This window comes from Hevea brasiliensis, chromosome 18 (genome assembly GCF_030052815.1).
Source record: "Hevea brasiliensis isolate MT/VB/25A 57/8 chromosome 18, ASM3005281v1, whole genome shotgun sequence".
In the NCBI taxonomy this organism is placed as follows: Eukaryota; Viridiplantae; Streptophyta; class Magnoliopsida; order Malpighiales; family Euphorbiaceae; genus Hevea; species Hevea brasiliensis.
Genome location: NC_079510.1, coordinates 597,519 through 610,803, shown reverse-complemented (window position 1 = coordinate 610,803; position 13,285 = coordinate 597,519). Strand labels below are relative to the sequence as shown.

General features: G+C 34.5%; 1 non-coding gene across 1 annotated transcript; it reads right to left on the bottom strand.

Annotated features, from left to right (window-relative positions):
* Nucleotides 1–1,283: 1,283 nt before the first annotated feature.
* LOC131176155 (small nucleolar RNA R71) lies at nt 1,284–1,390 on the bottom strand. The gene has a single exon (XR_009146280.1). It is a non-coding gene; the product is annotated as a small nucleolar RNA R71 (small nucleolar RNA).
* Between the last annotated feature and the right edge of the window lie 11,895 nt (nt 1,391–13,285).

Below are 13,285 nucleotides of genomic sequence, written 5' to 3'. Positions count from 1 at the left end.
TAAATTAAGGATAAACCACATGCAAACAATATTGAAAATCCAATTTCTAGAATCAATTTAATTTTCATTGAATTTAGATTTAAATCCTCCAAATCTCATAAATAGCAATTTCAATTTAAATCCAATCTCTAGATCAATTTAATTTTCATTGAATTTAGATTTAAATCCTCCAAATCTCATAAATAGCAATTTCAATTTAAATCCAATCTCTAGAATCACTTTATTTTTTTTTATTGAATTTAGATTTAATTCCTTTCAAATTTCATAAATAGAAATTCCACATTAATTTTTGGTAATCTAGTTTAATTAATTTTAGTTAATTGTTTGATTTAGTTTTAATTCCTCAAATACCAATTTTAATTCCAAATTTCATTTTACATCTTTAATTTTTGTCTTAATTTGAAATTTCATTTTACATCTTTAATTTTTGTCATTCTAATTAGCTTATACTTTTATTTCCAATTTAAGCACAATTCCCTGTGGGATCGATATCATTTTTTTAAAACTATACTACTGTGACCCGTGCACTTGCGGACACACCGTATCAAGTTTTTGGCGCCATTGCCGGGGAATTGTTTGTTTTAAGTTGGATTTTAATTGTTTTAAGCTAATTAGAATTTTTATTTTCTTTTATTTTCACTATTATTCCTTGTGGTTTTCAGGTACTTTTCTTGTTTATGAGACGATCGAAAAGCACAAGTGACACCAAATTGTTGTTCAACCCAGAAATTGAAAAATTCTGTCGAGCCAACAAAAAGGAATACAAAAGAAGAAAAGAAGCAGAAAAAGAAGAACAACAAAGATTTGAGCAAGAGGAGACAATTAAAAATATGGAGAATCAAAATAGAGCTATTGGTGGAAACAATGGAGGAAATGAGCAAAACGGGCAAAATGCAGTTGCTAATCAAAATGATGATCCTCAGAGAAGATCCATGTTGGATTATGCTTTTCCTAGATGTGCAGATGTGAGAGATAACAGACCTATCATTGGAGCTAATCAATTTGAGTTAAAGACTGGTCTTATTCAAATGGTTCAGAATTCACAATTTGGAGGTAGTCCACTTGAAAATCCTCATTCTCATTTGAAGAAATTTTTGATGATATGTGGCACACAAAGACAACCTGGAGTTTCTGATGAAGTTATTCGGCTCACCTTATTTCCATTCTCTCTTCGGGATTCAGCATTGGAGTGGTATGACTCACTTCCACAAGCTATTATAGCTACTTGGGAGCAGCTATCTCAAGCTTTTCTATCTCAATTTTTCCCACCCGGGAAAACTACTCATTTGAGGAATTTGATGGTAGCTTTTAAACCAAGAGATGATGAAACTTTGTATGAATCTTGGATGAGATTTAAGGAGCTTGAAAGGCAATGTCCTCATCATGAAATACCCAAATGGATGATTGTTCAGAATTTCTACACCAGAGTTACTCCAGCCATAAGAAACACAATTGATTCACAAGCAGGAGGAGATTTCATGAGAATGACAAGTGAAGAATGCTATGATCTATTAGAGAAGATTGCTCATAATACCCATTTGTGGGGAAATCCTAGAGCACTTGAGCCAAAGAAAGCCGGGATCTATGAACTTGACCCAGTTAGCTACATGAATGCAAGATTTGATCAGCTGACTCAACTTCTTAGTGATTTTTGCACAAAGGCAACAAACTCTACTCCTACAACTATGCAACAAGTTGCCTTCACAGATGGAACCCAAAGTTGTGGAGTTGATTACTCTTCTTATGGTGATGATTATTTGCAAGAACAAGCTGCTTATGCAGGAGGTTATCAACAGAAACCTATGGGAAATGCTTATTCTAATGTGAACAACTCAACATGGAGACCACAAGCAACTTTTGCTCAACAAGGCCAAAGCTAAAATTATGCTCATAACCAGCAGTTTATGTAGCAAAATAGGCCTCAATTTCAGCCTCAATTTCAGCCCACAAGGCAGCCACAACCTGGATATCAAGCAAGAGCACAACAATCCCTTCCACCTCATGAACCGAAGCCAACCTTGGAAAGCATGATGGAGAAATTTTTTGCTGAACAAAGTAAGATGAATAGCAAATTGGAGGAAGAAATGCAACACATGAGACAAACCATGGATCAATTACAAGTCCACAACCGCATGTTGGAGACTCAATTGGCACAACAAGCAAGCTCATCAGGAAGCAATTCCTATGGGAAACTACCTAGCCAACCACAAAACCCTCATGAGCAATGTAAGGTTGTAACCTTGAGAAGTGGTAAAAAAGTTGGTCAAGAGAGTGAAAACAAGAGAGAAGAAAAAGAGAGCACAAAAGAAGAAAATTCAGTTGAGAGCAAGAAAAATGAAAAAGAAGAAGAAAGCAAAAGTGAGCAAGATAAGGGAGAGAAACCATACATCCCACCTGAACCTTACAAACCCACCCTTCCCTACCCTCAAAGATTCATCAAGCACAAGCTAGACAAACAATTTGGCAAATTCCTTGAAGTGCTAAAGAAATTGTATATCAATGTGCCATTCACTGAGGCACTATCCCAAATGCCAAGTTATGCCAAGTTTTTGAAGGAGATTCTTTCCAACAAGAGAAGGCTAGAAGATTATGACACCATCAATTTGGGAGAGCAATGCAGTGCTATAATTCAGAAGAAGTTACCTCCCAAACTCAAAGATCCGGGTGTGTTTTCCATCCCTTGTCATATTGGTGATAATTGTGTGGCAAATGCCTTATGTGACCTTGGAGCTAGCGTCAGCCTAATGCCACTTTCAATATATGAGAAGTTGAATATGGGAGAATTGAAGCCCACAAACATGTATCTTTCATTGGCTGACCGTTCAATTAAGTATCCGGAAGGCATTCTTGAAAATGTGCCTATCAAGGTTGGGAAATTTTACATTCCGGTGGACTTTGTCATTTTAGATATGGAAGAAGACACAAAAGTTCTTATCTTATTGGGAAGACCCTTTTTGGCAACAGCTGGTGCATTAATTGATGTAAAGGGTGAGAAATTGACACTTAGAGTGGGAGATGATCAAATGATATTCAACATCAATCCAGCCATGAAAAGGAAACATGAAGAAGTTGAGTCTTGTTTGCGGGTAGACATTATTGATGAGATTGTTCAAGAGCATTTCAGAAAAAGCTATCCACATGACCCACTTGAAAATTGCTTAGTCCATGGTGGGAGCATTGATGATGACAATCTCAACATAGCTGCTTTTGCACAACACTTGGAGAGCTCTCCACCACATCCTGAGGCCACAATTTTTCAACTTAAAGAAGTGAAAACTTTGGAAATCAAACAACCATCATTAAAGGTAGAGGATGCCCCAAAGGTAGATCTTAAACCTCTTCCGTCCAACCTCAGGTATGCTTTTCTTGGACCGAATGAAACATATCCTGTTATAATTAATGCATGTTTGACTGATATTGAGAATGAAAAATTGTTGAGAGTTTTGAGAGAATACAGAAGAGTTTTGGGTTATGCAATTGATGATATAAAGGGAATTAGTCCAACAGTTTGTATGCATAGGATTTTCCTAGAGCCAAATAGTAAACCTTCCATTGAACACCAAAGAAGATTGAATCCTACAATGAAGGATGTTGTGAAAAAGGAAATCCTAAAATTACTAGCTGCTGGAATTATTTACCCTATTTCTGACAGTGAGTGGGTTAGTCCTGTGCATGTTGTACCAAAAAAAGGTGGAGTGACAGTTGTTAAAAATGAGAATAATGAATTGATACCCACTAGAACTGTTACAGGTTGGAGAATGTGCATAGACTATAGGAAGTTGAACAATGCTACAAGAAAAGACCATTTTCCCCTTCCTTTTATGGACCAAATGTTAGAAAGATTAGCCAAGCATTCATTCTTTTGTTACTTAGATGGATATTCTGGTTTCTTTCAAATTCCAATCCATCCTGATGACCAAGAAAAAACTACCTTTACCTGTCCCTATGGCACCTTTGCCTATCGAAGGATGCCATTCGGATTGTGTAATGCGCCTGGCACATTTCAAAGGTGCATGATGGCCATTTTTTCTGATTTTATTGAAGAAATTATAGAGGTCTTCATGGATGACTTTTCAGTATATGGCACTAATTTTGATTCATGCTTGACTAATTTGTCTAAAATCTTGCAGAGGTGTGCTGATAATGATCTGGTTTTGAATTGGGAGAAATGCCACTTTATGGTCCAAGAGGGGATCGTTCTAGGGCATTTGATCTCAAATAGGGGAATTGAAGTGGATAGAGCTAAAATAGAAATTATTGAAAAAATGCCACCTCCAACCACTGTCAAAGGAGTGCGGAGTTTTCTTGGACATGCCGGGTTTTACCGGCGATTTATTCAGGATTTTTCTAAACTTGCTAAACCCTTAACAAATCTTTTAAATCATGATGTTAAATTTGATTTTAATCAAGATTGTATGGTTGCTTTTTGCAGGTTGAAGACGGCCTTAACAACAGCTCCTATCATGCAACCCCTGATTGGACTTTGCCATTCAAATCATGTGTGATGCAAGCGAGTTTCTTTGTTGAGTATCCTTGGCCAGCGAAAAGATAGAAAACCTTACGCCATTTACTATGCAAGCCGAACCCTTGATGAAGCTCAAGTTAATTATGCCACAACTGAAAAGGAGTTCCTTGCGGTAGTATTTGCACTCAATAAATTCCGTTCTTATTTGGTCAACTCAAAGGTAATTGTTTTCACTGATCATGCAAAGAATAAAGTATTTAATGAGCAAGAAAGAAGCTAAATCTAGGTTGATTAGATGGATTTTATTACTTCAAGAATTTGATTTGGAAATAAGAGATAAAAAGGGTGTTGAGAATGTGGTGGCTGACCACCTTTCTAGGATAAAAACTGAAAATAAAGATGATGAAATTGTGACACTTGATGAATTTTTCATGAATGAGCAGTTGTATGTGTTGAATTCTGCAGTTACATGGTTTGCTGATATTGTGAATTTCTTGTCTTGTGGTGTCTTGCCACCTGATTTATCTTGGCAGCAAAAGAAAAGATTCTTGCATGATGTTAAATTTTATTCTTGGGAAGAACCTCTTTTGTTTAGAAGATGTAATGATGGAATAATTAGGAGATGTATACCAGAGGAAGAAATGCATGATGTTATTTACCATTGTCATTCCTCTGAATATGGTGGTCATTTTAGTGTCTCAAAAACTGTTGAAAAAGTCTTGACATCAGGTTTCTATTGGCCTAATATGTTTAAACATGTGAGAGACTTTGTAAGCAAGTGTGATAGGTGCCAAAGGGTAGGCAACATTTCCAAAAGAGATGAGATGCCCCAACAGTCCATATTAGAAGTTGAATTATTTGATGTGTGGGGAATTGATTTCATGGGGCCATTTCCATCTTCTTATGGAAATAAATATATCTTGGTAGGGGTGGACTATGTATCTAAATGGGTAGAAGCTATTGCTACACCTACCAATGATGCAAAAGTTGTGGTAAAATTTCTGAAAAAATTTGTTTTGACCAGGTTTGGTGCCCCACGTGCCATAATCAGTGATGGTGGTAGCCATTTTTGCAACCACCAATTTGAAAAATTGATGAGAAAATATGGGGTAAAGCATAGGATTGCCACACCATATCACCCTTAAACAAATGGCCAAGTAGAAATCACAAATAGAGAAATCAAGCAAATCTTGGAGAAAACTGTCAATAAGTCCAGAAAAGATTGGTCCCTTAAATTAGATGACACTCTTTGGGCATATAGAACAGCATTTAAAACCCCCATAGGAACTACACCTTATAGGTTAGTTTTTGGGAAATCATGCCATTTGCCCGTAGAGTTAGAACATAAAGCTTATTGGGCCATAAGAGCAATCAATTTTGATTTACAAGCTGCTGGACACAAAAGATTTTTGCAACTTGATGAGTTAGAAGAATTGAGACTTGATGCTTATGAAAATGCTAAGATCTATAAAGAAAGAACAAAAAAATGGCATGATAAGCATATCAAGAAAAAGGACTTTAAAGAAGGAGATTTAGTTCTCTTATTCAATTCAAGGTTAAAATTTTTTCCAGGAAAATTAAAATCAAGGTGGTCCGGCCCATTTAAAATTGTGAAAGTTTTCCCCCATGGTGCTGTTGAAATTTTTGGTGAAAAATCGGGTAATTTCAAGGTAAATGGGCAAAGGTTGAGGCACTATTCAGTTGGTGAGCCAATTGAGAAGATAGCAACTTGCTATCTTTCTCATTCTCCATGAAATTTTGAGTAAGTATGGTCAAGCTAAAGACCTAAACTTAGCATTTTTGTGCATAACTCATAATTTTTCATTGATTCTTTATTTCTTTCATATATATGTTTGTTTTAAGTTTTTTCTATACTCCTTATTCAGAGTTTAACATTATTCTAATTTCCTTGTGCAGATGGGATACAATGCATTGTAAGCAAATGAGCATAAAAAAAAAAAAAAATTTCATGTCTTTATTTTCGTTGCTTAATTAATTAGTATTTTGAACTTATTTAGTTAATATTTTGTTTGTGTTGTTTTTTTTCTTTTACTTGAACCATTTACTTATTCAGTTTTTTTAGTTCCTCATAAAATACATTTTTCTTTTATGTCTTTAGTACATCGCTCACTTGCTTTGATTTGCCACTTCGGATTTACACTTGATGGTTACATTTTTTGAGCTTAACTTCCTATTTCAACTTTTTGAGTTTAATTGATTTAATGGATTCCATTGCACTGTTTCTTTTGCAATGAGTGCAGCAGCTGTCCAAATTTTACTTAATTAAATTGGCTGCACTTCAATGAGGTAACACTTCTTATCTCAGCTTGTGTCACTTTCAACACAAGTTGTGCTATCGCTTATGCAACAGGATAACAATTCTTTATGCACATATAACCCAATTATCCCATTCCTTGCACTCTTTTAACATTGAGGACAATGTTCATTCTGAGTATGGGGGAGAGGGTAAATTTTTTGCAAAAATTACTTTTTCCTTTTTCATTTAGCGACACACTCATACTTGTACATATTCACATACATACACTTGCATATAGCCTCTTATACTTAGTTACGCATATTTAGTTGCATATAGGTTGACTTGACATTTACACTCATGCATTTCATTTAAAATTTTTGGATTTTTAAACCAGTCTTTGAATTCCATAAGCCACTTATTCAAGCAATCCAACTTGCCTTTAGATGGTTAGTGGAATGAAAGTTCCAGCTGGGTACAAAGTCTTAAGCATTATTCTTTCTCTTACTTAATAGCTGAAAATTAATACATTCATCTAGGTATCTGATTCGATTAATTATTTTGAGTTTTGAGTGTCTGGATAAGCCTTTAAGAAAGAAAATGGTCATTGTCGTCTCACCATTCCTAGAACAAGCATCTTAGATCTTTCAAAGCGAAATTTTTAACTTGCATTTGATAAGAATATGATTTAGGCATTTCTTCATATTTTAAACCTCACATTTAGCCTTAACCTACCTTAATTTCATTTTAACCCTTGCAAACCCCCTTGAACCTTAATTCCCTAATTTCTTTGGAACCCAAATCATTTACCTAGCCATAAAACCTAAACACTACCACCTATCTATGAGAATAATATTTTAGCAATTAAGTGCATAAAAAAAAAAATAATAATAATAAAAAATAATAATAAAAACATAAAAAAAAAAAAAATCTCGGAGGATTGAAACATCTTGAAAAGTGCTAGAGTAATTGTGAAAAGTTGAAAAGGTCACCAAAATATCCCAAAGGTAATTTTGGGTGTGACATGAAATAGGGACACATACAAAATCAAAATAAAATAAAATAAATAAGCATAAAAAGTAGTCCCTTTGTATAATCATTGTGATAGCACTTGAGATTCATTGTGAATTTCTTTCCTCTTGATTTGATAAAAAAAAAAATGGATGCACTATGAGTTTCATAATTAATATTATTCTCATATTTTGTTTACCTTATTCCCTTTCTTTGTTAACCGCAATTTTACCCTATTAGACCCCATTACAACCCTTAAAAAGACCTAATGATTCTTTGAAAAATGCTTGTTACATTAGTAGAGTTAGATCTTTTATGCTTGCATATGGGTTTGGCAACATAATCTTCCATACATTACTCACCATCTATTTGAGACACATTGGCTATCTATTTCATTTAAGTTTGTTTAGGCACAATTGACTCTTGTAGTTGGTTGGTATTTGTTGCTTGGGTTGATTGGTTAATTCTTAGCTATTCTGTAATTGTTGAGAGTGTTTGCTTCATTCTTTGTGCTTTTGCTGGTGGGAACTTGGAATGTTGGTGGATAGAGGTAAGTTGGTGGTTTGGATCAGTGATTTTTGTGTTTTCAAAGACTGATTCTATTCCCTTCCAAATGAGTTTCAATGAAATTTTGCTTGAGGACAAGCAAGAGTTTGAGTATGGGGGAATTTGATGCATGCATTTAATATCATCATTTAGGAGTAATTTTTGCACATAATTTACCCTTATTCATAGCTATTATTTTAGATATTAGTATATATTTAGTCAATTTTATAATTTTCACATTTCTTAGTTTAATTTTTGGAATTTATTTGCTTTGTAGGTTAAATCTGGAGAAATTTGATGAATTTTGATCAGAGTAGCCATTTGGAGGAGATTAAAGTCGAATTGCAAAAATTTTGAAGTTGAGTAAAAAATGGCCGAGAGCGACACAACCTGCAGCACAACCGAATTAGCTTATGTCGCAGGTTGTGTCGACCGTCAGATATTCACGCCGAGAGCGACACAACCCGCAACACAACCCATGACACAACTGACTCGGCTTATGTCATTTTTACTGGAAATAATTGACGTGGCATTTCCGTTACTCCAGCTTTTTACCTCACTTTCTCTGGAACCTTCACCCTTTTACCCATTCTAGGGCAGACCCTTAGCCTATATAAAGACCCATTTTATCATTTTCTTTCCATAGAGAGCAAGGGAGTCATTTTCGGAAAAGTGAGAAAGAGAGAAGGAGGAGCACCTTCTGCATTTTCTTCCAGCAGCAGCAAGGATCACGTTTCTGCACTTTTCTGCAGCAGATCCTTCTGCAATTTGCTGGGTTTTTCTACCCCTTTTAGCTTACATTTCCATTATTTCTTCATTTCTTCATTTGGGTTTGTCTTTAAACAATGATTTGTGAGTAGTTGATTGAGATTCTAGAGATTGGTTTGTAAATATTGATTTGTATTGTGGTTTTGAACTGATTTAGCCATTTAAATGGGATTTGTTATATTTTGATTTATTGCTTGTGTGCTTATTACCTTGCTTGATGAATGGGCCCTCATTAAGTTAAGTTTTAATCCTTAATAGATGGACTGAAAAGTGAATATTGGGGATGGATAATCTTGCAATAAACTTTATTTTCTTGGTGTTAGAAATAAGCTAAGAAGATTAAGGGGAACTTTCCAAAAATCAATTAGAGCTTTAAATGGGTTTTTGTTAGGTTTGAAATACCGTGAAAACAGGGTTTGATTTAATGAAAACCAACTTTGAAATGCTTGAAAAAGGTTTCAAAAATTTAAGAATTGATTTCCCTCAAAATTGCAATTCTCATGTGTTTGGCTAAATTAAGGATAAACCACATGCAAACAATATTGAAAATCCAATCTCTAGAATCAATTTAATTTTCATTGAATTTAGATTTAAATCCTCCAAATCTCATAAATAGCAATTTCAATTTAAATCCAATCTCTAGAATCAATTTAATTTTCATTGAATTTAGATTTAAATCCTCCAAATCTCATAAATAGCAATTTCAATTTAAATCCAATCTCTAGAATCACTTTATTTTTTTTTATTGAATTTAGATTTAATTCCTCTCAAATTTCATAAATAGAAATTCCACATTAATTTTTGGTAATCTAGTTTAATTAATTTTAGTTAATTGTTTGATTTAGTTTTAATTCCTCAAATACCAATTTTAATTCCAAATTTCATTTTACATCTTTAATTTTTGTCTTAATTTGAAATTTCATTTTACATCTTTAATTTTTGTCATTCTAATTAGCTTATACTTTTATTTCCAATTTAAGCACAATTTCCTGTGGGATCGATATTATTTTTTTAAAACTATACTACTGTGACCCGTGCACTTGCGGACACACCGTATCAAACTGGCATTAATACATTTGATGCATATGCACGATAGAAATTCAAGTTACACGCAATTTTACTATGGATTATCAACTATTTCCTTACATATGGGAACTTATCAGGTTGGAGTACTAAGGGAAAGTTGGCTTGTCCTTGTTGTAATAAGGACATTTGTTAGATGAGGTTGGCCAATGGAGGCAAGCAATGTTATATGGGTCATCGACGATATCTTTCGCTTAGTCACAAACGGAGAAATGATAAGAAATCTTTTGATGGCACAAGGGAGCGAGGGTTACCACCCAAGCCACCTTCAGGAGATGATATACTTGATCAAGTCAAAGATCTTGAAGGGGTCATATTAACTATGTAACGCCCTCACCGTAGGTAGTCTTTACATTTTACTGTTTCGACGACTAATGTCTGTTCGGACAGTCAGGATATCTGAAACTACACTTAAACTATAGTGAGGAGACATAAATTAATGAAATAAATGTTAAAAAAAACTATAGGTAAAATCTTGAGAAAAATAAATTAAAATTTAGAGAATTTATTAATTGGTATAAAAAAATAAAAATAATCCGATGAGCACCATGAAAGGCATTTTGGTCATTTCACCCCTAGAGGTGAATTTTGACTTAAATGTCAAATTAAAATTTGGAAATAGAATAATTAACATAAATTAAATTTATGAATTTGAATTTGAAAAATGAGAAGGGAAAGAAGAAGAAAAGAAAAGAAAAGAAAAGGAAAGAAAAGAAAAGAAAGGAAATAGATTTATGAAATTTAAAAACAATAAAGTACACATAAATGTATATATATAAATACCCACAAGAGACAAAACCCCACCAACCATCTTCTTCTTCCTCTTCTCTCTCTCTCCTTGCCATCTCCCTTAGTCTCTCCCTCCCCACCATTGTTGTCAAGCTTAAAGCTTGATTTCCCAAGCTTTCACTCACCAAAACTCATAGACCCCTTTATTAAAAAGTTAGCCCACTCCATAAGGAAGCCATTGATAGTGAAAAGAAGAAGAAAAGTTGAAGTTTAACAAGTTACCCAAGAGGTTAGTGCCTAATCTTCCTTTCTTCCTTTATTAATCATTGAGTTAAGGTTAAAATGAAGTGAAATTTATAAGAAACTAAAAGAAATAGGTGAGTTATGAGGGGAGTGAATTTTTGGTACCCATGGTGAGTGATGGTTTTTGATGACTATGATGTATATAAAGTGATTTAATGATGTTGGTTGATGCATTATAAGTATTAGAAGTTGATTTACATTGAGATTTTATGGGATTGAAATTGTGAGTTAGGGTTTGGCCTAACTTTGGTATTTTTGTATTATACCATGCAATTGGGATTGTTGAGATGTGTTGATGATATTTAGAAGTGCCTTGAATGTCAAATTGAAGCAAGGAAGTTGGAGGAGAAATGAAATTTTGGAAGTGCTATTTTCTGCAGGTTGTGTTTTTTGAGGGCAGTGTATATTTTAGGCCATAAATGAAATTGTGTGACCCCAATTGGTATGAGGCCAATTGGAGGTGAAACTAGACCCAAAATAGCCCATTTTTCATGAAGAAACTATGCCCAAATTCTGTCCAAAACTTGACCTAAACACTGCCCAAATTCGGATTTCCCTGCGCCCAACCCAGAAAATGACCAAATGAACAGTACGTGTTCATTTGGTCATAACTCTCTCTATACTGGTCCAATTGATCTAAAATTTCACCCATGGAAAGTTTAGACATAGGGCTACACTTTTCATGAAGACCACTTAACCCAGTTTTGCTTTTAACCAATTCAAATTGGTTGCACAAGTTGGGCTACTGAAACTGCTAACCCAGAAATTGACCAAATGAACAGTACGAGTTCATTTGGTCATAACTCTCTCTATACTGGTCCAAATGACCCAAAATTTCACCCATGGAAAGTTTAGACATAGGGATACACTTTTCATGAAGACCACTTAACCCAGTTTTGCCTTTAACCAATTCAAATTGATAGCACAAGTTGGGTCACTGAAACTGCCAACCCAGAAAATGACCAAATGAATAGTACATATTCATTTGGTCATAACTCTCTCTATACTGGTCCAAATGACCCAAAATTTCACCCATGGAAAGTTTATACATAGGGATACACTTTTCATGAAGACCACTTAACCCAGTTTTGCCTTTAACCAATTCAAATTGGTAGTACAAGTTGGGTCACTGAAACTGCCAACCCAGAGTATGACCAAATGAATAGTACGTATTCATTTGGTCATAACTCTCTCTATACTGGTCCAAATGACCCAAAATTTCACCCATAGAAAGTTTAGACATAGGGATACACTTTTCATGAAGACCACTTAACCCAGTTTTGCCTTTAACCAAATCAAATTGTTAGCACAAATTGAGTCACTAAAACTGCCAACCCAGAAATTGTCCAAAATACTATTCCTTTGGTATGCTTGACCAGTTTTGGTAAAAATGCCATAACTTGGTCTCCAAAGCTGCAAATTGAGTGAAACTAGTGCCAAAGTTTTATAAGACATAGCACAACAATTTTTATGTTTTGACCAAGCTCTAAAAACCATTGCATCATAGGGAAAATATTAGCCAAAGTTAGGAATTGAAATCTGGACAATGTTAAGTTGAACCCAGAATGCCATTTGATACCCGTGTGTTCATTTGGCCATAACTCCCACTAGGAAATTCCATTTGAGATGTGCCAATATGATCTGGAAACATGATACTTAGGGCTACAACATTGATTTAGACACCTTTACCAAATTCTAAGTGTAAAGACCCTAAAAAGAGGATCAAACATACTGTCCTGAAGTTTGTTATTACCCTTATAGGACTGAGAGTCCAGGTTAATACATTAACCATAACTCACTACACCAAGCTTGAAAATTTATGAAATTGTACCTGAGAGTCCCTAAGACACAGAGGAACATATCTTGTGAAGAAACCTAAGTCTAAAAATGACAATAAAATGATCAAATGACTGGTCAAAGTTTATTGACCAGAAATTGTAAATTCTGGATAGCATAGAGGCAAAGGGACCAGTTATGGTATTTTGACCATAACTTGAGTTCTATAACACCAAATTCAGTGATTCAAAAACTGAAATTCAAGTTTAAATATAGAGGAGCAATTGTTATGAAGGAAGTGTGACTAAATAGATATCATAACCTAGTCAAATTCCTAGATAAAGATAACA